The 25,456-nt window shown below is 40.7% G+C and overlaps 1 pseudogene; it reads right to left on the bottom strand.

The window, feature by feature from the left end:
* Positions 1-15,514: 15,514 nt before the first annotated feature.
* Positions 15,515-23,198, bottom strand: LOC148998956 (cell division cycle 20.2, cofactor of APC complex pseudogene; annotated as a pseudogene).
* Positions 23,199-25,456: the final 2,258 nt, after the last annotated feature.

Genomic DNA, 25,456 nt, shown 5'->3' with positions numbered 1-25,456 from the left:
AAGTTGATTGGGGTGGCCTTTAAATGCCCCCGTAAAGAGAAGCGATTTAATCCAAATTGAAGGAAGTCAAACTAGGGGTAAATCTAAAATAACCTTAACAAAAGTGGTGGAAAGGATATACATAGCTTAGTCCTTGTATCTACCATGGCTTCAAACAAAGCTGATTGGAAGGCAAGAATCCATGTAGCCAACCCCATTTAGTTGGGACAAAGGCTTATTGGTGGTGGTGGTTGTTGTTGTTGTATTATGGTGACACTTCTACTAATTGACATTATATTAGACAAAGGGAGAAGACCATTAAGTTACTCGATGGTATGAGCTTCAGTAGGCACTCCAATTGAAGAATTGATCTTCCAACTTATGCTTTTAATAGCAATTCTGTGGAGAATGAAGGCAAGTTGAAAAGGACCGAGTGCCCAATCACAAAATGGTCCCAAGTGATATATCATGATACATCACAAGACTTAGAAGAAATTAACGAAAATGGGAATTCCAAAGGCCCCAAAACTGTATCCAAGTAACCATTCTCCAGCCTACAAGGAAAATGAGTATTAGTGTATATAATTAACAAAAGGGAAATTTTGGCATATCTATATGTCCTATGCACATATACAAGTATAAATCTCCTAGCACTCAACCCTGTGTAGAAAAAAAAAATGAAGAGCTCTAAAGAATCGAGTTCATACTTGTCATTCCTTTTGAGCAGTCCTCATCCTCTAAGGATATGTAGTAAACTTCATCTTGGTGAACCATATCTTTCTTTATCTTTAAATTGTTAGTCATCTTAGGTGAGAGTCCATCCTTCTTTTTAGCTTTTGAAGCTTTCTTGGATCTATTAGCTAAAACAACACCGAAGAAGATATTAAATTGCAACCTTCTAGGTGGTTAAAAAAGAAGTCAGCCGCTCACAAGTTTTGCTATCAATACCAATATCCACTTCCTCAGGTGCATTTGTATTGTTTGCCATCTCATTCTGTATTTCAGTTTGACATGAACCTCATACATAACTAGCATCCTCCTCCCCAATACCTGGAAAAAAATAACACGACTAGCTGCCAAAATGCTAAACATGTTGGGAAAAAGACCAATAGACGGTTCACTCTTTTCCCTCCTGTGTAAAAGATCGACAGAGAAAAACAATACAAAAATGTATTCGTGAATAGTGCCCGTGTGAATAGTGTCGGTGTGGGGCCCACGTGAATAGTACTTGCATGGGACCCATGTGAAATATAACGAAGGAAATAATCACAAAGGAAGCACCGACACAACAATATACGTGGTTTGGCTTTGCCTACATCCACGGGCGTAATGGGACCTTCACTATGAGAAAGTTGAAATACAACTCTTGTACAGTACTTGGATTTATAACCCAACCCAACCCTGTATCCAAAACCGGATACCCCTATACACCCTCTCTCAACTCACACTCTCAACTCTAGAGGAGTGTTCCCACACTTGCCTTACCTTCACTTGGCTTGCCTCTCACTTGGCTTAGCGTCTCTCACTTGGCTTCACTCTCTTGCTTCTCTGCAATCATGCAAACCTCCCCACCCATATTTATAGTTGGAGAGGAGAAGGAAGAATGGACGTTGCCTTATCTCCCTTGCCATTTTGTCAAAGGACTTACTGTCCATATTAAATGGGGTTGTCTCCAAGTGAATTAGAGATTAGGAGAGAGAGAGAGAGAGAGAAGGAGAGATTTCCTCTCTCACTTAGTCAAATATAGTGGCTGAGAGGAAATCCTTTCCACATGTTTGTCAACAAACAGGATCCCTCCATTAATGAGGAGGACTTTACAAACTCCCCCTCCGACTCATATGGAGGGACAGATCATGCCTGCCGTGTTGCTGCAGTAGTTATGTTTGCCCTTTGGTAGTGCCTTTGTCATCATATCCGCTCCATTTTTGTCAGTATGGATTTTCTCAATCTGCAACTACTTCCGTTCCAGTACATCTCGTATCCAATGATACCTTACATGGATGTGTTTGGATTTATAATGCAAACTCGGATTCTTACTTATATGAATTGCACTTTGGTTGTCGCAGTGAATGACATACTTTTCTTGTTTCAGACCGAGTTCTTGAGTGAGTTGCTTCATCCATAGCATCTCCTTACATGCTTCAACAACAACAATCTATTATGCTTCTGTGGATGACAAAGCCACACATTTTTGCAACTTAGATTGCCATGACACTGCTCCCCCTGCAAAGGTAACTAGGTATCCTGATGTGGATTTCCTGGAGTCAATGTCTCCAGCCAAATCAGCATCTGTATATGCTTGTAACATAGGTGGCTGACTTCCAAAACATAGAGAAATGTTAGTAGTACCTTTAAGATATCTCATTATCCACTTCACTGCTTCCCAGTGTTCCTTTCCAAGATTGGATAGAAATCTACTAACAACTCCTACTGCATGTGCAATATCAGGTCTAGTACAGACCATGGCATACATCAGGCTTCTTACTGTTGAAGAGTAGGGAATGCGTTTCATTTCATCCCTTTCTTCTTCAGTTGAGGGACTTTGTTCACTACTCAACTTGAAGTGACTACCAAGGGGGGTACTTACAGATTTTGCTTTGCTCATATTAAATCTTTCAAGTACCTTCTGCACATACCTTTCTTGTGATAGCCACAACTTTCTAGTTGCTCGGTCACGATAAATCTTTAAGCCTAAGATTTGTTGTGCAGCTCCCAAATCCTTCATGGCAAAGGACTTGCTCAATTGTGTCTTCAACCTGTCAATTTTATTGACATCCTGACCAACAATTAACATGTCATCAACATAGAGCAAAAGAATAATGAAAACTTCTTCAGAAAATTTCTTAACAAACACACAATGGTCTGATGCTGTTCAGTTATACCCATGATCCATCATGAATGAATCAAACTTCTTGTACCATTGCCTTGGTGCTTGTTTCAAGCCATACAAGCTCTTTCTTAACCTGCAGACCATGTGTTCTTTACCTTTGACTTCAAAACCTTCTGGCTGCTCCATGTAAATTTCTTCCTCCAAATCTCCATAGAGAAAGGCCGTCTTTACATCTAGTTGATGGATTTCCAAATCCATACTAACAGCTAAACTTAACACCACCCGTATAGAAGATACTTTTTGTCACATCCACCCAGCCGGTACCCCATTTGGAATACCCGGGAATGTGATCCACAGTCCAAGGATCAAGATTCGTAGGTCCATGCCTCCCACATACACAATGACATAATCATGAACAAAGATAATCAAAGTAAAAACATTTAATACTAAGCATCATGAATAAGATAAGATTAAATAAATCAGAGTGCGGAAGACAGATAATATCAAAGTGTGAACATAATCATAAAGGTGAGGGAAAGTATGATAACCACCCTCTCAGAGCAGCGGAAAAGAAGTGTGATTAAGTTAATTACAAGTTCAAGTATCAAAAGATAATCCAAAAACAAGTTAGTTACATGACCAAAGGTTCCATAAATACACCAGAGAAATGGGGCACTAAGCTAGGGTTTCCTCTACTCTAATAACAGTCTCCTCAATGGTATGGATGAAGTAAACCCAACTTTGCCGCTCCCTCACAACCGTGGGGCTAACCCTGGTGCGGATAGTAATCCTCCTCGGCACCAACACTCAGATTTTTCACAGATGCCACTACCCGAAGGGTAGTATGCGGAATCATAGTCCGTCTCGAAGGGGGTGCCATCGTAGTCTTCGGTACCTGTAGGATAATCTAAAAACATTTGTACAAAAGGAATGAGTTCGAAGAACTCAGATAGGTAGTTATTCCATATTGAGAAATCATATACATACAGAACATACATAATGCAATGTGATATGGAACATATGATGCAGTATGATTCTAACTCTATGAATGCTAGTCTCTAAGGTAGACATGCTTTAAGTCATAGCACCATACTTCTTTGGGTGGTCAGTCACTCCCCCTCAATCATACAAGATATCTTGGGTCTGCCAGGGAAGTTCGATAAAGTCATCTCAAAAACCATGGTAAGGGAATAAGTCACCACTCTCTCACATCACCATTTGGTATAAGTACTGGCGCATGTCACAGTAAAGCCTAGCCCAATGCAAGTCATCTACTCAGTCGATCAAGTCAGATCTAGATACGTCCATTCCTCGCCCCCAGCGATCCTTTCCGGTATCCTTCACACTAGAGTCAGCGAAATCCCGGATTTCGGACTCATCAACCCTATTGGTCATCCACAAATGGTAAACGGGAAGCTCTCACGTCCTCTCACGGATTGGTTACCGGTCTTGAGTGCCCGTGAGCCCAAGTTTAGCCATTTGCAACCCTACCAATAAATGGCCCCTTTCGGGTATCCGTAGCATGGTTTATGTCCCCTACCGGATTGGTTACCAGCCTAGAGCGCCCATCCAACCATACACTACCACGGGTTGTCGGTCTCAATGCCCTTCCGATTCAGGTCTGACACGACAAGGATAAACCTAGCCAACCAACTAGACAGTCCTATGTATGTCATCCAATAACCCAGGAAAGTGTCTATAGGCACCATCGGAGAACATCCCATACTATTCCCTCCGATGCCTAAGGACATAAGTGTCAATAGAAAACTCCTCAATCCCAAGTCATACGTAAGCAATCACATATTCAAGTTCATCATCTTTCATGCATCCAATAATCTTATCATAAAATTTAAATCATGACATTGAAATGAATCATCATAGACATAAGTAAACAAGAATAGTAAGGTAACATGACAAAAGTATGAAGATGTCAATACTATTGTTCTAACACATATATAACAGTCTTATAAAGATTTAAAAGTAGTCAAAAGGTTCTATTCATACACAATAACATAAATCATAAGTTGGTGATTTATATATTTATGGAGATAACCATCCTTACCTTGGGTTGAATTGATGATGAATTGAGAGTACCAAGAAATAGTCCAAAATAATTGTTAAGGCCCTAAACAAACATCAATAATAAGTTAGAGAAGAAATTAGGAAGATTGGATATCAATTGGATCAAAACTGGCCAAGGTTGTTATCAACAACAACTTTGGTCGATGGTTTTGGTCGATGGTATCGACCAAAAGGATCGACCAAAATTTCTTTCGGGACAAAATGATGGATTTTGGGTGTTTTCATCCTAAATTGGTTTTCCGGTGTTCGGATCAATCTGAAACTTGGAGGAACACTTAACAACAGTAGTAGGACACTATAAGTCAAGAAATTTACCCAATCCAATGGTCCAAACAAAAAGCCCCAAATTGAGCTAACAAGTTCAAATGACAAACATCATGGCATGAGTTGGGATTGATTGTATTGTCATGGAAATGGCATGTAATAGCTAGGGGAACTAATAGAATTTCGATTGGAATCATATAGAAGTGATAAACATGAACATAGCATGCCATACAACTCAGTTTGGTACAAAATGACACGATGTTAATAGAAAAATAGAGGAATACATATGCTAGGCATGAGGTGGAGGCATAGCTTCAATGGATGGCTAAGAAACTCATAGGTTAATCATGTGTAGACACTTGGAGTGGTGGTTGCAAGGTTGCAGCACCATTTCCAATGTCTCACCAGCAAGAAAGGAATAGAAAAGAATAGAAAATGGTAGGATAGAGAGTGGAATGGTGATTCATACCTTAGTGTGGAAGATGTAGACAAGAATCAATAGTAAACAATGAGTTTTGATGAGGTGCCCTTCACATTAGCTAAGGAGATGCCTTGGGAAGCTCTCCCCACGATTTCAGGTGAGAAAAATGATTGCACAAGGGCTCAAGGCTCGAGGTCATAATAAATAGAATAGGAATATTCCATGGAATCTTTAACTTGGTAGACTGGGAAACTTTGGTTGATGGTTTTGGTCGATGGCATCGACCAAAAGGATCGACCAAAATGTTTCTCAGCAGAAAAACAGGTTTAGTTCAGCAACTTCAAGTAGGGATTTGAAAGGCTATACAAGGTCAATTTGAGGGAGGTTTTCTTCCACAATTCAATCAAGAAGTCTAGTTTCGGGGAATACCTTTGGATTGTGCACATGAGGTCATTAGGTACATCAACTAGATTAATCTTCTTTGATGCACAGACTTTCCTTAAACACTGATAATGCATTTAAGCAAGGGGTATCATCATCAATGTCCATAGGCTCGGTCTCTAAATCATGATCATCAATCAGAATGGTCCATAGGTCTCTTCTACCACCGCTTCGGGTCTTCGGACCTGAATACAACAGTGGATCCGAGTTAGGGTCAGAGTTAGAATAGGGTTGGATATTACATTTTTACTACAGGTGAAAAAATTTCGTCGAAGTCAATACCTTTATTTTGCCTAAATCCCTTCACGACCAATCTTGCCTTGTACCTTGGTTGTGAGCTTTTCTCTTGGGCTTTTAGCTTAAACACCCATTTGTTCTCGAGTGCTTTCTTACCTCCAGGTAACTTTACCAGGTCATATGTATGGTTTTTATGCAGAGAATCCATTTTTTCTTGCATAGCTTTCAACCACTCATCTGTATGCTTGCTGTCATTTGCTTCATCAAAGCATTCTGGTTCACCTGCATTTGTTAGCATAACAAACTGATTAGGTGAATACCTGGTAGATTGACGTCGTGGCCTGGTGGATCTTCTTAACTCAGGCTCAACTGGTGGTTCATGAGCCAGTTGTTCACTTTGTTCACCATTGGTGGGACCGTCACCTTCTTGAACATCTCCCCCTTCACCTTGCACCGACGGTGAAGTGTTTGGACCAAGGTCAATAAGATCGTCATTATCTAGTTGAGGCTTCTCGATCTTATCAAAGTCTTGGATCGTTTGGTCTTCTAGAAAGACCACATCCCTGCTTCTGATCACCTTCTTGTCAATTGGATCCCATAACCTGTAACCAAACTTGTCAGTAGCATAACCCAAGAAAATACATTGTTTTGCTTTCTCATCAAGTTTGGTTCGTTCGTCTTTTGGGACGTGCACGAACGCCCTGCAACCGAACACCTTTAAGCAGTTATAGAATACCTCATTTCCACTCCAGACTTGCTGAGGAACATCTCCATTCAGAGGGGTTGATGGAGATAGGTTGATTAGATGAACGGCTGTGCACATTGCTTCTCCCCAATAGCACCGTGCCAACTTTGCATGTGAAAGCATGCATTTTATTCTTTCAATAATGGTGCGGTTCATCCTTTCAGCTACACCATTATGTTGTGGGGTCTTTGGAACAATCTGTTCATGACAGATTCCATGCTCCTTAGAGAACTCTTCAAATGCTCCACTGTACTCACCTCCATTGTCAGTACGAACACATTTAAGAGTTTTACCTGTTTCTCTTTCAACAAAGGCATGAAAAGTTTTAAATACATCAAAAACTTGATCCTTAGTTTTTAATGCATATGCCCACACTTTTCTAGATGCATCATCTATGAAAGTTACAAAATACAAAGCTCCCCCAAGAGTTTTTACTTTCATAGGACCACATACATCCGAATGCACTAATTCCAAAAATTTTCTTTTTCTTTGGGAAGAAGTTCTATTAAAGGTAACACGATGTTGTTTTCCCTTTAAACAATGAACACATTGTTTTAGGTGCGTACCTTTTAATGTTTGGTAGAAGATTCCCTTTTGTGAGAATTTGCATACCTTTCTCACTCAGGTGGCCAAGTCTTTGATGCCACAAATCTACAGTGGACTCTTCTTCTGCTGCAATTACCCCTGCTTTGCATATTTGCACTTATGTTTTGTACAAAGTGCAACATTTGCTACCTCTTGCCATCACTAGAGATCCTTTGGTAAGTTTCCATTGACCATTGCCAAAATGGTTATGATATCCCTCTTCATCTAGTTTTCTTGCAGAGATTAGATTTAAACGGAGATCTGGCACATACCTTACTTCTTTGAGAACCAATTGGCATCCGGCATTTGTCTTGATGCACACATTACCTTTTCCCACAATTTTTGAAATGCCACTGTTGCCCATCTTTACTGTACCAAGATCACATGATTCAAGAGTAGTAAAGAATTCTTTGTAAGGGGTAACATGGAAGGATGCACCTGAATCAATGACCCAATCTGAGTCATGGCATGTAGAAGTGAGGCAAAACTCATCACTAGTTGAGACGATAATAATATCTCCATTTGAGCTAATGGCAGTGGTTTCTTTGTCTTCTTTGTCCTCACTTTGGTTCTCCATTCGTGCCTTAAGCTTTCTGCAATCTTTTTTCATATGCCCTACCTTTTTACAGCAGTAGCATGTGATCCTACTTCTTGACTTGGATCTTCCATGTGATTTCTCACGAAAATGAGGTGGTCTAGTTTTACTTCTCCCCCGCTTCTCAGTGACAAGGGCTTCACTGTGAAATGAGATTGAGGATTTTCTCCTTGTCTCTTCATTCAGTAGGCTTCCAACTACTATATCCATTGTGAGCTTTCCTTCAGGAGCTGAGTTACTGAGGGATACAACTAAGGTCTCCCAGCTTTCTGGCAACGAACTTAGTAATAACAAAGCCTGCAACTCATCATCAAGTGTCATTTTCATAGAACTGAGTTGGTTAACAATACTTTGTACCTCATTTAAGTGTGCTGCCACAGAACTCCCTTCCTTGTATTTAAGATTTACAAGTCTTTTGATAAGGAATGCCTTGTTGCAAGTGGATTTTCTCTCATACAGACCTTCTAGCTTTTGCCATAGTGAATGCACTGAACTTTCAGTGGAAACGTGATGATAAACAGAATCATCTAACCATGTTCCATTCCGCTTCAGACATCTGCTCTGGTTTTGACGATGCACCTTCTATGGGAGCATACAAGTCTTTACAATATAGCAAATCTTCCATCTTGGATTTCCATATCATCCAGTTCCTCCCGTTCAAGCTGATCATCCGTCCTACGACGCTTGCCTCCATCGACATCTTTTACGACAAGTCCACGAACCTTGCTCTGATACCACTTGTTGGGAAAAAGACCGATAGACGATTCACTCTTTTCCCTCCTGTGTAAAAGATCGACAGAGAAAAACAATACAAAAATGCATTCGTGAATAGTGCCCGTGTGAATAGTGTTGTGAATAGTGTCGGTGTGGGGCCCACGTGAATAGTACTTGTATGGGACCCACGTGAAATATAACGAAGGAAATAATCACAAAGGAAGCACCGACACAACAATATATGTGGTTCGGCTTTGCCTACATCCATGGGCGTATTGGGACCTTCACTATGAGAAAGTTGAAATACAACTCTTGTACAGTACTTGGATTTACAACCCAACCCAACCCTGTATCCAAAACAGGATACCCCTGTACACCCTCTCTCAACTCACACTCTCAACTCTAGAGGAGTGTTACCACACTTGCCTTACCTTCACTTGGCTTGCCTCTCACTTGGCTTAGCCTCTCTCACTTGGCTTCACTCTCTTGCTTCTCTGCAATCAAGCAAACCTCCCCACCCCTATTTATAGTTGGAGAGGAGAAGGAAGAATGGACGTTGCCTTATCTCCCTTGCCATTTTGTCAAAGGACTTACCGTCCATATTAAATGGGGTTGTCTCCAAGTGATTTAGGGATTAGGAGAGAGAGAGAGAGAGAGAAGGAGAGATTTCCTCTCTCACTTAGTCAAATATAGTGGCTGAGAGGAAATCCTTTCCACATGTTTGTCAACAAACATGATCCCTCCATTAATGAGGAGGACTTTACAGAACAGTGAAGAGAAACTTTCACATAAATTTCTTACTCATTCCCATGAGTCTCTTGGTTAAGGAAAGGAAAATGATGATTAAAGAAAAAATGAAACAACGCAAGAGGAGCATTCATTATGCAAACTCACTGCTCTTAAACAATACTGGCAGCTAGAGTAAATAGGGTTTAGAAACCAACAAAAATTTCCAGAATTGCTGACAAATAGGAACTAGATTCAAACAAACTCAATAACACAGGGGCACCCGTATGATTGAAATTCAGATCAAATATTAGTTCCACAGTGTGACAAGCCCGGAACCTGTGGAACCAGTACCTACAAGTGGAAGAGTGGAAAAGTTTGAGGGAGAAGAAAGGATTGTCAACTTACATCATCCTGAGCAACAGAATCTCTAAACCAATGGATACAACCTGCTCGTGTTCCTGAGAGATCAAGCGAGCAAGTGAGTTTGTGTTCCTCAAAGAGAAAAGAGTGTTAATTTGATAAAAAGTAAAATGGCGAGGTGGGGTTTCCCTAAAATCTGATATATATATATAGCAGTGGATAGTCAAAATCGCTCTCAAACAATATAGAGGCGGAACCCTAAAACAGAGACTAAAAAGTCCTATATAATGGCAGTTAACCACAAAGCGCCACTAATCAACTCCAATATAGAGGCAGTTTGCCAAAACCACCACCAAACAAGTGTATATATATAGGGGCGGACCTACTAAGGGGCCGGGGGGCCATGCCCCTCCCCCGGATTTATCAAAATTTTAATTAATTCCCTTAAGATTTGAATTTTTTTATATTAATTTTCTTCATTTTCCCACTTTTTTCTCTTTATCACATGTGAAATGTCACCATTTAGTCCCCCCCCCCCCAAATATTAAGAACAACTTTTAAATGTAAAATAATGGGTATAAAAGTCATCTCTAGTTAAAAACTAACTCCTCAATTCCTATTTATTCTCCCCACTTCTCTCTCACATCTTTTATTCCTATTTATTCTCATCTCTTTCTATAAACCTGGATTAAAGGAAATTTTTGAAAAACAAAATCTTATTAGATATTCAAAATGTCATTTATAATTAGAAATTAACTCCTCAATTCCTGTATTCTGTCATATCTCCTCTCTCCTCTCTTCTCTTTTTTTCCTATTTATTCTCTGATGTATCTTTCTTCCTATTTATTCTTCCCCTTCTATAAGCGTGGGTTAAAGAAAATTTGGGAAAAAAATCTTCCCCACAATTAGGTACTCTTTTTATTTCTCAATTTATTTATTGTTTTTCCTTTTTTTATATTTTTTATTTGATTTTATATTCTTTGTTTCTTTATTTTGTCTACAATTTTTGCTATTTGATTTTATATTATAAATAAAATGTCTATAGTTAGTAAGGTAATTAAATACCAACCAACGGGGGTTAGTTCAAGTGGTAAGCAGCTTGGTTCGCTTAAGCAAGGTTCTGGTATCGAATCCTTGTGGATGCAAAAAATCTCCGTTGGGAGACTCACCCACCACAACCAGGTGCGACCCGCGTCGCACCGGTTTATAAAATACCGGGGTGGGCAAACCACAAAAAAAAAAAAAAAAAAAAAAAAAGGGTAACTAAGTACCATTGGTTGCATTTCTTACCTTATAAAAAAAATTTTGGTTTGCATCTGACATTTTAGGGTTGAAGCAATGTGCTTTTTTTTTTTTTTGTATTGATGCTTTAATTTATCTATATCTTGTTGAAAAAAACTATCATTATCAATATTTACCTATTTTTATCAAATATGTGTGGACCCCACAAAATATATGTGAGTTTATTCCTTAATATAATAAAATAATTCACTTTCTAAAGTGAAGAGTAGACTGTCGAATTGGAAGGTTAATTCACTTTCTTTGGCTGGCAGAATAACCCTTGCTAAATTAGTTATTATGGCTATTTTAGTTTACTCTATGCAGTCAGGACCCTTACCAAAAGGAATACTTCAAGATGTTGAAAAATCAGCTAGAGGTTTTTTATGGGGTGATACTCAAAACAAAAGGCGATCTCATCTCATTGGGTGGGACACTATCTGCAAGCCAAAAGAGATAGGTGGATTGGGCTTTAGAAATCTCGTTAAGGTAAATGAAGCTTTCCAGATGAAGCTTGCTTGGGGGTTCTTAAATTATAATACTATCTGGAAATCAGTTTTGCAGGCAAAATATGGAAGCAGTAGAAGAAAAGAGAAATTCAAAGCTAGTTCGAGTGACTCTCCCATCTGGAAAGCAATTTGTAATGTAGATCCTAAAGTGCTGAGCAACAGCAAAGTTGATGTTGGCGATGGAACTTCAGCTTTTTTCTGGGAAGATAATTGGCTGGAGATGGGGCAGAACCTTAAGTCAAAAGCTATATATGATGTACCCAGTGGAATGAGTAAGGAAAAAATATCATCATATGTGGATGGAAATGGAGGTTGGAGAAAGGAAAAATTCGAAAATATATTACCTTCTGACTGTTGCATTAAAATTGAAGCATGCCCACTGCCAAGTACAGGCGGAGGAAAGGATGTATGGCTATGGAATCCATCACAGAATGGATGTTTTACAATAAAATCTGCATATGAAGTGTTAGAAGATTCCAATAGTCTAGGTGTGGACATTTCTTTTCATAACAGGTATTGGGAGGCCATTTGGAAGTTAAAGGTGCCGCAAAGAATCTCTTGTTTCATGTGGGTTCTAAGTCTGAACAGGCTGCTAACTAATGATAGGAAGTGGAAAATGGGACTCATGAACCACTCATTCTCAGAACCTCGTCTTCATGAAGCCGAAACTGGTCTACATGTATTTAGAGATTGCCAATATGGGAGTGGAGTATGGAAACGATTAATCCCAATGAATCAACAAGGACAGTTCTTCAATTGTGATCGTCGTGATTGGCTTTACCTAAACATTTGTGGAAATCTATCACAACAACAGAAAGGATGGTCAGCCAATTTCGCCATCACACTATATCTACTGTGGGGTTGGAGAAATCGTGATACTCATGAAGAAGACTTCACTCGACCAGGGGGAGGGGTGGAAATGATAAAAGAATACTACTCACATGTGGAGGCAGCTTGGACCCAGGAAAATAATCCACAATCATTATCACGAAGTGTTAGAAGAAAGGCAAAGTGGAAAAGACCAACGGAAGGGTGGCTAAAATGCAATGTAGATGCTGCAGTTGGTAAAGAAGATTTCAATCAAATTGGAGGGGTTTTTCGCAGCTCAGAAGGGGTGTACTTGGGAGGTTTTGTGCATAGAATTCCCAAGACAAGTGTTCTTGAAACAGAGCTTCATGCTATTTGTATAGGCATATGCTATGCAATAGAAAGAAATATGCTACCTATTTACGTGGAGTCTGACTCTTCACAAGCAATTGATTGTTTGAAACTGAGTGCTCAAAATCAAGGAAGGATGACAAGGATTATTGTGGCGATTCGAGAGTTGGTAGATTTGCATGGAAATATCATCATTACTCATACTAATAGAGAAGCAAATATGGTTGCCGATTGGATGGCAAAGAGAACAACAACATTGGAGTCTCCTACGCATTTCTTTCAGGAACCCCCTCAAGGTATAGAGGAGTTCCTTTAGGTGGATCGTTTGACCAGCTCTCTTTAAATTGATTTGGGTTTTTTAACCCCGTTTATGTATCAAATAATAATAATAATAATAATAATAATAATAATAATAATAATAATAATTATTATTATTTTTATGGGGGCCCCCCTATGGGGGGGGAGGCCCCATTAATTTTTATGTAAAAACAATTTTTTGTGTTTCTTTTTTTCCTTTTTTTTTTTTCCGCCCCCCCCCCCCAATATATATATATTTATTCTTTTTTCTTTTGAGCCATTGGGAGGAGCGAGAAATTCAACATGGATTCGTGATGGTTTTCAGTAAACTGGCACTAATTGATGCCAATTGGAGGCGGCTTCCAGTAAACCGCCACTAATTAATATCCAGAAGTATCACCAATGATGTCTTTTCTTGTAGTGAAGGGATTTTCTAAAATGAAAGAAAGCACTTTCAGCAATACCAAGTCTTATTATGCTATTCAACCCCCCCCCCCCACAAAAAAAAAAAGTCTTGTTATCGAAGCCATAAAAATTTCTGAAATGAACTTGGAAGTCTAACATGGTAAATTTGTCAAGATAGATAAGAAAGAACCTAGTAATTTGAGGATAGTTTAGGTAAACAATTTCTCTACACTCCTCAGAGAGAGTTTTTAGGTTATTATTTTTCTAGTCAAGTATGGGGTTTCATAAGAAAGCGCTTGAGGGGAATCTGTAGAACTAATTTAGGCCATTTTCATTCCTATGATTATATCCTAAATTCCTAAACTCATTTATATAAAGCAGTCACAAGGCCAGATCTCAAATGCCCTTACATTACAGAAGTCTGCATATCATTTTTTGTTGGGGTAATTGTATTAAAAATTCTTCAAACACACAAAAAATGAAATTGCAATACAATTGAGAGATGAAAATCTTTAGACAATCCGGAGAGCTTGAAGTTGCAACCGAACGAACCACCGAACGATGAGGTTGAGTCACACCTTGAGTGTTGTCTTTAAGGTAATTGATGCACCCTACTACCAAGAGTTTTTCGCACCACCACCTCCAAGATAAAGCAACCTCCAACTAGAAGATGAGGTAGTTCTTCTAGTCCCTTCAAGGAGCCAAAAGCTAGAGCACAACACTTAGACAAATTCAAAGAAAGAAATTAATTTTGTAACACAAATAATGTGAGAGTGAAGAGTGTCTCAATTGCACACCACATGCAAGGAATGGTTGGGTTTATATAGGCCCAAACCTCACCATTACACCCCTTAGGATTCTTAAGGCAATGAATTGGATTTAATCCATTCAATAACCTCAACCCCACTCATGGTAATGGCCATGAATGTTCATGAAGTTGAAATGAGAATTGATGGTCAAGAGTTAGAATTAAAGTAAATTCCACATTTCAAGTAACCCCACCACACCACCATGATCAAGACCATTAAGACCCATGACCAATGTCATGAAAAGCCTCATAACGAAGATCATGAAGGACCTCCTTTACTCATGGTGCCTCATTACCATCCTTACCTCATGGTGCCTCATTACCACCCTTACCTCATGGGTCCCACACACTAACAAAATAATTAAATAAAAGAAATGCAAAAACTAATTTTGAAACTTAATATATAGATAATATAGAATAAAAAACCTAACATTTTTTTTTGGGAGGGGGGGAAGCAACAAAGGTAGTCAAAACATGGGTGGGAGATACATTCATGTTGTGTAAATTAAAGGAAATATACAACAACGTGTTACTACGGGAGATTTTATTGTTATGAATGGTCACTCTGGAGTTGAAATGTGAAAATATTCAACAGTAAGGCAATGGTTCTAGATAAGGCAATTTGAAAAAGTACGAATTTTGCCATGAATGCATAGTCTAGTATATAAAAATTTTAAGGCATTTAAGGCATTGAAGTAATCTTACAACCACTAAAAGATGGATAGATTTCTATTTGCAGTGATGGAATAGTTTCTACTGTTACAGACTGACTGCAGTTGGATGTTGTATCAGGGATGGAGTGGAAGAGTCTCTCTGGACTTTCCAATGCCCATTAGAAGCTAACCGTTGTAGAGGATTGCATGATAGTAGCCAGGCTCAAGCTGTTGTAAATTTCAAACAAGAAAAGCAGAAGTCTGAATCCTCCAAAGTAGTTGGAACATATTAACCAGATGTGGCCTATAATGCTAATGTAAAGCTCCCCATTATGGTATCTTTATGGTTCTCAATTAAGAAGACGACAAATTAGAAGGCAAACAGAATACCTCACCAAAAATTCTTGCAACCCTCGCAGAAGCTCTATCTAATGCGGCTTAAATTTGCAAATGGCTCTGGCGCTGGTGCAGGTTTACTTACTTCTGGAATCCCAAAAACTTTCCAAAATCTTAATGTTTCATCTGCTGCTGCAGATGCTACACTGCAGCCATCTGGGCTCTGAAAGGAATTCAGGAATATGCGGGAAATCAATCTTGAGCCAGTGATATGGAGAAATTATGATCAGACCGGGTTCATACTTGGTTCGACCCTCGACCCTGGTTGAGACAGAGGGAACCGACTCGCTCCCGAGCGAACCGGATCCAGAAGATGGCTTGCTGAGGAAGAAAACTTATTCAGCTACAAGCACGCCCTAATCCTACTTATGGATTAGGTTATTACCCTAATGATGGCAGGCTCGAATTGGCAGCTGCGGCAAATCATTATCGAAGGGATAATCATCACATAACCTAAAGGTTATCTCAGGAGTCCTCTACGTGTCCAAACTGGTAGAAGTCTATCGCTCAACGGATCTAACTGTTAAGATCCAACGACTACCCGAAGAAGGCTCAAGTGCATCCAACGAAGGAGATTCGAAGGTACACTCTATATAAACCTCACTACCATACGAGGTGAGGGGATCGAAAACACACAATCTGAGACTCGATTTCAGATACATACTGATAGACGTAAACTATCAGCGGCTTACGATCTAGATCACCTTTCTCAGTTCTTTATTTCTTAGCTCTATGCTTCTAGCAGAGCCGTTTGTGATTAAGTTCATCAACTGACTTAGCCTTCGGAGGTGGACTCCCGACCCCCGCGGTCGGGCCACATCTGACGCTTTCGTTTTGCAGGTCATCACGAGGAGATCTAAGGGCTGAGCAGATTTTGGACGCATCATTTGGCACCGTCTGTGGGAAACAACTTGAAAAGCCATGGTGACTAGATCGGCAGCAGCCGCAGCAGCCGCGTCACAGCACAATTCCGATGTTCAGATCCCTGGGGTGAATAATCCAGATATTCCCCAGGGAAGCCAAAATCCTATCAAGGTAGATGGTGGTCAGGGAGGACGTAATCCTCCTGATACATTCCAAGATCAATTGGATCAGGTAAAGATTCAACTTTTGGAGGTGAGCCAAGCACTCCGCCTGCTCACCAGACGAGTGGTTTTACCACAAGAACCTGATCAACGCGATTCAGGGAGACGTGCATTGCCACGTGATCAAAGATTGGCTGAAGACCGGAATATCGGTCAGAATTTTCGTGAAGGAGATTGAGGACCTAGGAGGATTGACGATCAACCTAGGCGAGGCGATCGGTTCAACAGACTGCAAGAGAGTACAACTGATTCAAATACAAGGTTGGATACAGGGGTAAGAACTCACTCACCAACTGGTCGAAGAACCGTTCGCGATGATCGAGCAGTTCGCGACGAGCAGAATGTTCGGGAAGGACGGGTTGTTCGTGATGATCGGATAGCACGGGATGATCGTGTTAATCGAGGTCGTGATCATATTGTTGAAGATCACCCGACCGGGTCCGCCCGGCAGGAATTGGCCAACATCAATGAGAAATTAGGGCGGTTGGCTAAGGGAAGGATAATCGAGGATATTTACTCAGTCATTCGGAAGACCCCCTTTGCTGAGCCAATTGCGGGATATCAGTTTCCCCATAACTTTCGTTTGCCTACCTTTTCTACATTCGATGGCTCCGGAGATCCAACAGCTCACATTGGCTATTACCAACAGACCATGGCAGTTTCAGGTAATTCTGATGAAATTTTATGCAGGGTTTTTGGTTCATCTCTAACTGGAGTAGCACAAAAGTGGTTTTCGAACCTCCCTCTCTGGAAGGATCGTAAACTTTGATGAATTGGCGCACAAATTCATAGGGCGATTCCAGAGTGGAATACAGGTCAAAAAGATAGAGAAAACTTTGTTTACTGTCAGACAAGGAAAAAAAGAATCAATCAGAGAGTTTCTGAAAAGATTCAACAAAGTAACGATGGAGATAGAAAATTTGGATGAGCAAGTAGCCAAAACTGTTATTACTACAGGATATGCCTGCGACTTATGCTGAGCTGGTACAGAGATGCCAGAAGCAGGCTGAAGTCATGGAGATTCTGGATGCGCGCCAAGGAGATAATAAAGTCTCCAATAAGGAACAGAAGGCTCCTGAGCAGAAGCTGAAGCCAAAGAAAAATGTCCGTGATCGGGTTGGAAAATCTCAGGCTTGGCGCCAAAGGTCTCCCGGTAAAAGTGAGTACACTCCATTGAATGTTCCTCGGGCTGATATTTTAAATATCATCAAAAGAAAAAATATCTTGAAGTGGCCACCTAAAATTCTTTTGAAACCCGGAGAGCAGCAGGATCGAGAAAAGTATTGCCGATTCCACAAGGACTATGGTCATTATACAAATGACTGTCGTCATCTGAAAGTAGATATTGAGAGATTAATATCTCAGGGACACTTGTCCAGCTTTGTTAGCAGAAGGAGGGAGGAGCCACGTGAGCCACGCACGGCTGCTCCTAAAAGGGATCGTTCGGTTAGTTCAGAACGATCAAGGGAGGCTCCGAAGTCTAAGAAGGGCAAGGAGGTGATTGAAGCTACTCGGTCACCGATCCTTACCATCTTCGGGGGACCAGAGCCCGAATCACTCCGGAGTTTGAAAACAAAATCCAAATTTGTCGGCACCGAAGAGACGCAGAAGCGAAAAATACTGAATGGTAAAGATTCTATCACCTTTAGCGAGGAGGACGAAAGAGGCGTTTGTTTACCTCATGATGACGCCATAGTCATCAAGGTAGAGATTGCACGTCGGGAAGTGCATAGAGTTTTGGTTGATACAGGGTCTGCAGCTGACCTAATTTCTTATGAAGTGTATCAAAAATTGAAGGTGGATCAGGACTTGATGGAACCTTCATCCACACATCTATATGGTTTTGCGGGGTCATCTGCGGTGGCGGAAGGATCGGTCCAGTTGGACTTATCTATTGGAAATTTTTTGGTGGTTCGGGAACTGCCAGCTTACAATATTATCCTCGGGCGACCATCTTTATCCAAGATAGGTGCTATTGTTTCAACAAAACACCTGAAGATAAAATTCCCGACTGATATGGGAATTGGTCAAGTCTTCTCTGACCAGAGGATCTCTCGGCAATGTTACGTTGCCTATTTAAAAGACAAGGAGGGCCTGAGGAAGGTAACTGCCGTACCTATAGAAGTTCGAGACGATCGGGAAGAAGCAGAGATGCAAAGACCCGAACCAGTGGAGAAGCTGGAACAAATCCAACTGTGTACCGAGGATGAGAAAAAGATTACTTATATCGGGTCTGAACAGCTTGAGGAATTTAAAGATGAGTTGAAGCTATTTCTTCAACAGAATAAAGACGTATTTGCATGGTCTGCTGAAGACATGCCAGGAATCGATCGGGCTGTCGCAGAGCATAAACTCTGGATTGATCCTAAGGTGAAACCAATGATACAGAAAACGAGAAATTTCTCCATTGAAAAGTATGAAGCCGTTCGTAGTGAAGTTGAAAAACTCAAGAATTCTGGTTTCATAGAACCAATTGAATGCCCAACTTGGTTGGCCAACGTGGTAATGGTAAAAAAGGCGAATGGGAAGTGGAGGATGTGTACAGACTACACAGATCTTAACAAGGCTTGCCCTAAAGATTGCTATCCGTTGCCTCGGATTGACCTCTTGATAGATGCGACTGCAGGATATGAAACTCTAAGTTTCATGGATGCCTACTCAGGGTATAATCAAATCCTTATGAATAAGGAGGATGAGAAGTTTACAGCTTTCATGACTGATCGTGAAAGCTATTATTATAAGGTCATGCCTTTTGGCCTGAAGAACGCAGGAGCAACATATCGTAGGGCCATCAACAAGATTTTTAAAGATTTGATAGGAAAGAATGTTGAAGCTTATGTTGACGACATGCTAGTGAAGAGCTTTACAAAAGCAAATCATATTGCGATTTAATCGCGGTATTCTCAAGATCGCGAAAGTATCAAATGAAGTCGAACCCGAAAAAAGTGCGCCTTTGGAGTCTCCTCGGGCAAATTTTTGGGCTTCATGGTATCACAGAGAGGAATTGAGGCTAGTCCTGCCAAAATACAAGCTCTGGTTGATATGGAGGCTCCCAAAACTGTTCGTGATGTGCAGTGTTTAACAGGGAGAGTTGCTGCTTTGAATCGATTCATCTCCAAGTCTGGAGAAAAATGTTTGCCTTTCTTCAAGGCACTCAAAGACTTGAAGGGCAGCAAGGAAGCAAAATGGACCGAAGAGTGCCAGAAAGCTTTCGAGGAATTAAAAGAAGCACTTGGACAACCACCGATCTTGTCCAGACTGCAGAAGGGGAAATATTACAGCTATATCTAGCGACGTCCCTTTCAAATGTCGGTCGCAGTACTTGTTCGTGAAAAAGATAAAAAACAGTGGCCGGTTTACTATGTAAGCCATGTGTTGCTAGATGCGGAGACAAGATATTCGCAGATTGAGAAGCAGGCTCTGGCTCTCATGATGGCTGCCAGGAAGCTAAGGCCATATTTTCAGGCTCATCCAATTGAGGTATTTACAACTTTTCCTCTTAGTAAAGTTTTTAATAAACCTGATTTGTCTAGAAGGATGGTGTCCTAGTCAGTTGAACTCAGTGAGTTCCAAGTGAGCTTTAAGCCCAGAACTGCAATTAAGGCTCAGGCATTAGCCGATTTTGTAGTAGAAACTACTGCACCGGTGGAATCCACCATTGAGGATCCCATTATACCAACCGCTTGGGAGGTATATGTGGATGGTTCGAGTAATAAAGATGGAGCAGGAGCTGGAATTCTATTAAAAAGTCAAGCAGGATTTATTATTCGATATGCTTTGAGATTTGCATTTGAAGCAAGTAATAACGAAGCAGAATATGTGGCTCTGATAGCTGGACTTCGGTTGTCAAAAGCATTGTCTATTGCAGATGTTACTATTCATAGTGACTCTCAACTTATAGTCAACCAAGTCCAGGGGGAGTATGGTATTAAAGAACCACGATTGCAAAAATATCAAGAGATAGTGCAGGCATTTCAAAACCAATTTCAGAATTTCAAGATATCTCAGATTTCGAAGAATGAAAATTCAGTGGCAGATGAGCTATCCCGACTAGCCAATGCCAAAGAAAAGAATCTAGACCCTTCAGTCTATATTGAAGAAATAACTTTTCCAAGTTATCATGGGAAAGAAATTTCTTATATTGAAGCAGAGCGTTGCCGGATGGATCCGATAATCGAGTATCTGAGAGATGACAAATTACCTGAGGATCCGAAAGAGGCAAAGTTGATCAAGATACGATCAGCTAGATTTGTCATTCAGAATGGGAGACTATACAAAAGATCTTATTCTGGACCCCTTATGAGATGTATAGGCCCCGAAGGAGCAAAATCAGCTTTGGCTGAGGTTCACGAAGGAATTTGTGGAGCTCACATGGGTGGACGAGCCCTGGCTCACAAAATTCTAAGACTTGGGTTATATTGGCCTAAGGTCCAAGAGGCTGCTATGGAATATGTTCGTCGGTGTGGTAACTGTCAAATTCATGCTATAGTATCGAAGCGCCCGTGTGAAACCCGGCCCTAACCTTAACCCGGATACTCTTTGATTGTAGGTCCGAAGACCCGAAGTAGAAGTGAAAGTCAACTATGGGCCATATTGGTAGATGATATAGTGTTCGACTCTGAACCTATGGAGATTGAAGATGATGCCCCATACTTGAAGTCAGTGTTGGATATAGAGAAGAGACTTCACCTTGATGAAGAGAAGATTAGTTGATGACCTTAGAGCTTGGTGGGATATGGTTTAAAGCCATTTTTCCATGCTAGGTATGTTATAGAATATGTGTTTAAAGTTTCGTTTGATTCCGAGTAGTGGAAGACCCTCAAATCCCTATTTTTGGCTTTCTTGTTAGCTTGGGTCGAGTGCTCAATGCTACCCAGCCAATCGACTCAGAGTTGTTGAACTCGAACAGAATCTTCTGTTTTGAGAATCTTGCTAATCTTGCAATCTTGAGCCAGTGATATGGAGAAATTATGATCAGACCGGGTTCATACCTGGTTCGACCCTCGACCCCGGTCGAGACAGAGGGAAACCAACTCGCTCCGAGCGAACCGGATCCAAAAGATGGCTTGCTGAGGAAGAAAACTTATTCAGCTACAGGCACGCCCTAATCCTACTTATGGATTAGGTTAATTACCCTAATGATGGCAGGCTCGAATTGGCGGCTGCGGCAAATCATTATTGAAGGGATAATCATCACATAACCTATGGTTATCTCAAGAGTCCTCTACTAGTCCAAACTAGTAGAAGTCTATCGCTCAACGGATCTAACTGTTAAGATCCAACGACTACCCGAAGAAGGCTCAAGTGCATCCAACGAAGGAGATTTGAAGGTACACTCTATATAAACCTCACTACCATACGAGGTGAGGGGATCGAAAACACACAATCTGAGACTCAGATTCAGATACATACTGATAGACGTAAACTATCAGCGGCTTACGATCTAGATCACCTTTCCTAGTTCTTTATTCCTTAGCTCTGTGCTTCTAGCAGAGCCATTTGTGATTAAGTTCATCAACTGGCTTAGCCTTCGGAGGTGGACTCCCAACCCCCGCGGTCGAGCCACATTTGATGCTTTCGTTTTGCAGGTCATCACGAGGAGATCTAAGGGTTGAGCAGATTTTGGACGCATTAGCCAGAAAGAAAAAAAAAAAAAAAAAAAAAAAAAAAAAAAAAACTTAAATTTCTGTAGATCCATACCTCAACCATGAATAGAACTCCCGACGTGTGACCAGTAAGCTCTACCATCTTTACCATAGATGGGTATTTCCACAGAGTGAGTTGATTGCCTTTGAATCCATGAGAACTCAGAAGCTCCAGCTCCTTCTTGTTCCAGAGTAGAGAGGAAACTTGTGAACCAGTGTCCACCGAATTCAAGCAAACACCTGTATGAGTGTTCCAGAACTTTATACAACTGTCTGCTGCACCCCCACCAGAGGCAAGCAGATTACTCTGGAAGGGACACCAAGAAAGAGCTTTCACAGCAGCAGTGTGATCGTCAAACCTATGCAGACACCGGGTTGAAGAATTTGAAGAAGCCATTTTACGATCCCATATATGTAAAAGGTTATCGTTCGCTCCACTTGCCTGTTGTTGGCTTGAGGCTGACCATTTTAGCCCACACACCTCTCGGGTATGTCCTCTATAAGTTTCAACAATGTGATCCCTCACCCTCACATCATTTTTTAGGATGTGACTATCCATTGCTCCTGTTGTTAGGATATAATCATTCCAGTCAAGTGCACCCACTTGAGCTTGGAGGCCTCCATGAAGAGTTCTCAACTGTAAGAAAAAATTACAGACCCAAAAAAAAAAACAAAAAAAAAAAAAAAAAACAAATAAAAAACAAATAAAAAACAAAAAAAAACAAAAAAAACAAAAAAAAACAAAAAAAAAAAACAAAATGCTGATGATAAATACCTAGAGGCTAGAGGAAGCAGTGCATTCAAAAAATCCACGGACCTTTCTCCTTGAAGCTGTGTCCCAAAGCTGAACTTCAGAATTATGTGTGGTGGAAATTCGTCCAGCACTAATCGGTATGCACGAAACCGGTACGGTAATACAGATAGGAAATAGAAATAGCAAAGAAATAAAGACACAAGGATTTACGTGGTTTGGCACGATGACCTACATCCACAGGGCAATTTCACAAAACCAATTCACTAATCAGGGAGAAAATACAACAGACACCCCACTCACACTGTGTGTGGGACCCACTCAACAAGAATCTCACTTTGACAATATTACTCTCACCACTCTACCCAGATTGATAGAAACAAATAACAGAAGGACTAGAGAGACTCTACTAGAGATAATAGCCCACCCCACTTGAAGGAGAGAACTCACTCTATAAGAGACTTATTGATGAGGACATCAGTGAGCAGTTCCGAGTTTACCGGCAACGGCGACGTAAAGATCATCCCATGACAGCATCTATGTGGATGGATGATGAGTTCGGAGGGTATCGGATGGTTTGATGAGAAACACTGCTCATAAGCAGTTTGTCATGTTATTTTCCTTAGTCTTAGTGGGTTGAGTAGTAGTTTACTATTGAAATATTTTAATTTCATGTTTGAGTCTTTATGGGCTGGTCCTAGAATCTATTTTGGCCCAATTTTGAATTATTTTGAGTTTGGGTAATATATATAACATAAGTTGGGATTATTTTGGGAATTAAACATGTAGGGTTGTGAAGGATCAATTTTTTTATTTAAACCTTGTATGAAATTCGTTTTTGGAGGCAATGAATGAAAGAATTTGAAAAAAAAGAGCTCACGTTGCTTTCTCTCTCTCTCTCTCTCTCCTTCCTGGAGAAACCAGCACTTTCCTCTCTCTCCAGGAAATCTCTCTCTCCTCCTTTCACCCTTGTTTTCCACTAGAAAAATTCCCCTTGCTCTCCTCTACAAAGATCTACTCTCTTTTTTTCTCTCTCTCTCTCTCTACAAAGATCTACTCTTTCTCTCTCTCTCTCTCTCTCTCTCTCTCCCTCCTGACGGCTCCCTCCCTCCTGACGGAACCAGCACTTTCCCCTTTCTCCAGGAATTCTCTCTCTCCTTCTTTCACCCTTGTTTCCCACTAGAAAAATTCCCCTTACTCTCCTCTACAAAGATCTACTATTTCTTTCTCATAAAAGACCTAGTTTCTTTTCTGGAAATCTTCTTCTTCTTCCCCAAACCCTAAGGTTCTGTTTTTCTTTCAAAAAAAAAAAAAAATCTTTGTTTTTTTTTCTTCCCTCTTTCCCTTATACGGCAGTCTAGCTATCATTAAGGCCCATCCAAAATTGAAATACATTCTCTGCGTGCTGTAATGTTGTCAATTCCCTTAAGGCCTCACAAAAGCATTGTGGAATGATGGAAAGTGAAGCCAACTCATCCCAAAGAGCTTTCAATTTATTAAAGTAAATGGAAACGGAAGACTGACCTTGACTGTGGTTACTAATGGTCTGTTTCCAGTGATATATGCGGGTGGCATTCCCTTCAGTAAAATCCCCCCCCCAAAAAACACAAAAAAAAAAAAAACACAAAAAAAAAAAAAACAAAAAAAAAAAAAAAAAGAGAAAAAAAAAAAAAAAAAAAAAAAAAAAAAAAACATCCCACCAAATCCAACCAACAACCCACAAAAGGGGGGGAGAAGGTTTTAAAAAGAAAAAAAAAAAATCCCGCCCCCAAAAACGCCCCGCCCTTGGATCTCCACGTGATGTCCTGCAAAACGAAAGCGTCAGATGTGGCCCGACCGCTGGGGTCGGGAGTCCACCTCCGAAGGCTAAGTAAGTTGATGAACTTAATCACAAACGGCTCTGCTAGAAGCACAGAGCTAATGAATGAAGAAACGGGAAAGGTGATCTAGATAGCGGGACGCTGATAGTTTGGATCTATCAGTATGTATCTGAACCTGAGTCTCAGATAGTATTCTTTTTGATCGATTGATCCCTCCCTCACCTTGTATGGTAGTGAGGTTTATATAGAGTGTACCTTCGAATCTCCTTCGTTGGATGCACTCGAGCCTTCTTCGGGTAGTCGTTGGATCTTATCAATAAGATCCGTTGAGCGATAGACTTCTACTAGTTTGGGCTAGTAGAGGACTCCTGAGATAACCGTTTAGGTTATGCGATAGTTATCCCTTTGATGATGATTATCCGCAGCCGTCGGTTTGAGTCTGCTTTGTCATCGGGGGTGATTACCCTAATCCATAAGTAAGATTAGGGCACGCTTGCGACGAGATAATCTTTCTTCTTCGGCAAGCCATCTTCCGGCTCTGGTTCGCTCGGGAGCGATTTGGTTTTCTCCGTCTCGACCGGGGTGGAGGGTCGGACCAGGTATGAACCCGGTCAGATCATAAACTCTCCATATCACGAGCCCCCCAGACCAAGCGTTCGGTCGATCCCG

The sequence above is a fragment of the Hakea prostrata genome, unplaced genomic scaffold, assembly GCF_041222555.1.
Source record: "Hakea prostrata isolate BN-2017 unplaced genomic scaffold, UWA_Hpros_2 contig_83, whole genome shotgun sequence".
NCBI lineage: Eukaryota > Viridiplantae > Streptophyta > Magnoliopsida > Proteales > Proteaceae > Hakea > Hakea prostrata.
Note: the sequence above shows the minus strand (reverse complement) of the source record. Positions and strands in the feature narration are given on the sequence as shown.